This window comes from Aplysia californica, unplaced genomic scaffold, assembly GCF_000002075.1.
Source record: "Aplysia californica isolate F4 #8 unplaced genomic scaffold, AplCal3.0 scaffold00701, whole genome shotgun sequence".
NCBI lineage: Eukaryota > Metazoa > Mollusca > Gastropoda > Aplysiida > Aplysiidae > Aplysia > Aplysia californica.
In genome coordinates this window covers 241,595-246,197 of record NW_004797971.1, presented here as the reverse complement: position 1 = coordinate 246,197, position 4,603 = coordinate 241,595, and positions in this window count along the sequence as shown.

Here is a 4,603-nt window from a genome sequence, read left to right as displayed (position 1 = left end):
CCTCTCTCTCTCTCTCCCCCCTCTCTCTCTCTCTCTTCGTGTGTGTATGTCTGTCTGTCTGTCTCTGTGTGAGTGTGTGTGATGTGTATGTATGTGTGCGTGTCAGTGTGAGTGTGTGTGTGTGCGCACGCAGGCATGTTTATGGAACAGTAGGTAATAACGTGAACCGCTCATCACCACAACGACGACCTATGGTCTTCAGTGACACTTTTCGGCACTTGGCACAGTCAGGCGTCTCCTCCGATGTTATTTCAGAAAGAGGAACATTTACCTGCAAAACACCGCCAGTGCAGAACAATGCAACATTTTAACATGCGCCCAAGTGTATTCACGTCTACCAAAAAAAAAAGAAAGAAAGGAGTAAAGACACGAAGAATGTAGTTACCATCTACATTCTCGACGGAAGCCAATCATTCTATGATGTGAACTCCAGACTACGCACGTTCCATGGGGTGGCGTATTTGCAAGAATTTCGAGGGACAGAATCACTTCCAAAATGTCGCTACGACGTGGCTAGCATGCTCTAAGGGGGAGATTTATAGATTCCTCAAGTAGCATTGGCTTAGCAGAGATGTGCAAAATAAATGTCATGGAAGGTTTTGGAGTTCAACAGAGCTGAGGCGCCTGAGTTTATCAAGTGTATACATTGGTTTGCTGAGAAAGCTCTATGCGTGTTTTCATTTGTGTATAGGTAAACGTAATAGTCTTTTGCTATCTTAGAATTACAAAGTTCTATACTATGTGCTCAGTATTTAGTTTTGAGAAAACTGACGTCGAAAAATTTGAATCATACAATATGTTTAGCTTTTTCGAATGCAGTTCTTTGAATACGTGAAAACCACTTGGAATAATTTTTCAGTCTTGATAGAGTGGATAAAGCAATTGATTTCTGATCTCATTGTCTTAGTAACTCAAAACGGCCAAAAATGTCAGACAGAAATTATGAGGTAGCATTTCTTGTTGTTCGTCAGTTTTAACTTCACCTAAGTCTTTCGGTATCTCAGGGAACAAAGGATGCAAAACAAATGCAAAACTCTAACATACTATCTCTATCACATGCACACACACACACACACACACACACACACACACACACACACACACACACACACACACACACACACACACACATACATACATACACAGAGACAGAGACAGAGAGACAGAGACAGAGACAAAGAGAGACACAGAGAGAGACACACACACACACACACACACACACACACACACACACACACAGAGAGAGAGAGAGAGAGAGAGAGAGAGAGAGAGAGAGAGAGAGAGAGAGAGAGAAATACAGAGATGTGAAGAATGAGACTGAGAGAGAAAGATACAGAGAGAACAGCAGAGAGAGTGAGGGGGGAGGCAGAAAGAGGAATGGGGAGAAATAGAGAGAGAAGATGGGGTAATTCTGAGAAAAAAAGAGATAGACGAGAGAGAGAGAGAGTGATAGAGAGTGAGAGAGAGAGAGACAGACAGAGACAGACAGACTGACCGAGACAGAGACAGAGAGACCTGCAGAGAGAGAGGAGCGGAGACAGACAAAAGTCTAAGAGAAAATAGCAAAAAGGCCGCTGGGCAGCATTGAGTTTCAGGAAGTAGACAGAAGCGACAAAACGGCAAGAGAGAGAGAGAGAGAGAGAGAGAGAGAGAGAGAGAGAGAGAGAGAGAGACGCTTTTAATTTCGATCCACACTTCCTGGAAACAACGTAGTCCCGTTGAAAAGCAAATGATTGACAGAATGTCAACGTCCTGGTGATACAAGCAAACGAAAGAAAATACTACGTCGACTAACAACATTATATTGCACTTGAACACTGCTCGAAACATCTTGGTACACAAAAAACATTATTATTATTTTAGACTATACTCAATACAACTTCTTTTAGAAACGAAATGCAACGCCGTTAACTGTTCCGGTTGTGACATCAGAATCCATACTGTGTTTTGATCCGAAGGTGCTATCTTCGGAGAATCTTTGTTAGAAGTTACGAGAAGTAGCGTGAGTTCTGAGAGTTCTGAAAGACTTTTAATTTGAAAGACGTAAAGGGGACTTCTTATTCAGTGCCTCAAAGGCATCTAAAACCACATGCATTTCGTTCCCCAAATTTGCGAGAGACTCATTTTTTGGGCATTTATTTACCTTGTGCCAGACATACACACTCTAGCTGCCCCCCTCCCCCTCCTGACGTACACACACATACACGCAGGCATGTGTACTTGAGAGTAGGCACTTACGGACTTCGACACTCACACAAAAATACGTATACATGTGAATAAACTCAGCAACCATTTCCTTCATTCTTCAATCTTGAATGGACCAGTGGTGGGGCGCCATTGTGGTGCAATTGGTGCAAGCGCTCCACCTAACCCTGCGCCAGTAAAGAGACAGACGGCCAGGATGGTTTATGCTCGTCGCACCGCTTGCTGTAGTGTCTCTTTGCACCAAAGTTATTTTTGTCACTGTTGAGAAATTTAGGCATCGTTCTTCCCGCTCAAGAAGAAAGATGCCCGAAACTGCTCTTCGCAGCACCATGGTGCAAGCTAAAAATTTGATCCAAGTTTCCAGGAGCCTATCTACTACACTAGTAGAGTCTACGGTAACTCAGTGAAGAATAAGTATCGAAACTGTTATCTCCCTCTATTGTGTAGCAAGTCCTGGTTCTGCACGAAGTAAAGTAATTAGAAATCGTTAAATGTTCTCAGATTGTGAGCATAGAGAGTTGTTAGTATTGTTTCATTTTATTGCATCTTTTATACGGTTTCATCTAGAGACAGTTGTAAATATCGATAGATGTAATTGACTTTCTCTAGAAATCTTAATAGTAGCCCATTTGCTCACTTTCAAATTATGCACCATCTTGTCTGCAATCCTCGCGACGCCATGGAATGGAATTGTATTTATAAAAGATACCACGAGTTTAGGGAGGACACGAAAGTGAGGATAAAAGTATACATTTAATTAATGATTTATTTATGGCGGGCGGTCTTACTTTATGACATCAGTTCAGTTCCCAAGAGTTAATAAAGTATACGCGTACAAACTGTGTCCATTAGGCTTCCAATGAAGCGCATTCCTTTTGTCTTTCTTGCTCCCACCCACTCGCTACCTCCTTAACTCTGGTTGTCCCTCAAAGGTCAGCTTCGTAAGCCATAAAGAAGAGAAATCCACGATGATGATCTAGAGAATGCTAGAAAAGCTGCAGAAACACGCATCACAGCTTTAAAATGATAGAAACAGAAAGTAATGCTTTTAATGTTTCATGCTCCCTTTCAATCTGATTTGATTACCCAGAGATGGAATCCATAATTCAGCGTCCGTCTCCAATGATTAGGCGATGGGGAAAAGGCTAATCAGCGAGACGGCCGCATCCAGGGAGTGAAAAATTAAGCACATCACAGCCACCTGCCCGTTTTGCTGTTCGACCTTGGAATTTGTTTTTCCCTCAGCTCATCGCATGATCAGCACATTCTGAAAGGCAGCCTCTTTTTCAATTCATCTGTTCGTGAAAACAGATCATTCAGTAATCCCCCACCATTTCCGCCCGGCAACCTTTGACAATCTGCTTGACAGAAAAAAATCTCGGTCACTCGATGTAAGATCTTCGTCAATGTGGAGAACGGCTCCGATTTGTAATAGTGCATTCGACTTCAACAGCATCATAAAATGCATTATACTGCTCCTTATGATGCTGAGACATTTTTTAAAATTTAGATACCAAAAGAATTACTCTTTCGGCTGCCGCTTTTTATGTGGGTAACAATTTGGGAGCTAAAATACCTTAGTTCCACTCACAAAACCAGTTCCTAACATCACTGCTTAAGTATTATCAATTTCACTGCTTTTTAAAAGTATTTTGTTAGTTTGTTTGGGGTTTTTTTTGTTTGTTTGTTTGTTTGTATTTGTTTGTTCGTTTGTTTGCTAGTTTGTTTGTTTTGTTTTGGTTTGTTTGTTTTGGTTTGTTTGTTTGTTGGTTGGTTGTTGGTTTATTTGTTGGTTTGTTTGAGGTTTTGCTTTGTTGTTTTTTTGTTTGATTTTTTTGGAGGAGGGAGGGGGGACAAAACCGGGCGAGGGAATGAGATGGAAATGCTTTCCTCTTAATATACGCGACATCCAACTCTCACAGCCATTACTCTGTAGGGACTTCTGCATCAGCGCAAGAACATTTAACCCATACAGCTACCTCTCACTGTTTAGACAGCACGCACTCACAAAATTCCTGTTTCTCGATCAATCCAAACAGTCGACCTAACGTTTAAGGGGTTAACAATTCTGTTCTACAACTTCAACATTATTTGAGAAGCAATCAATTGCACAGTGGCTCCCTCAATGGGCATGGCGTTGCCGTGGGTCCCGGGAGAGTGACGGAGGCACAGTGACCCTCCTGTGACTGATTAACTGACAAAACGTTGTGAAAAGGTTCTGTTCGGCGCCACACGTTTACCCAGTCTCCTTCACGGCACTACATTTTGTCCATGTTGCATGTTTCTATGCTCGTTTGTCTGTCTGATCGCCTCTCTGTCTTTGTGTGTATGCGTGTGTGTGTGTGTGTGTGTGTGTGTGTGTACCAGTGTTTCTTTCTCTCTCTCTCTCTCTCTCTCT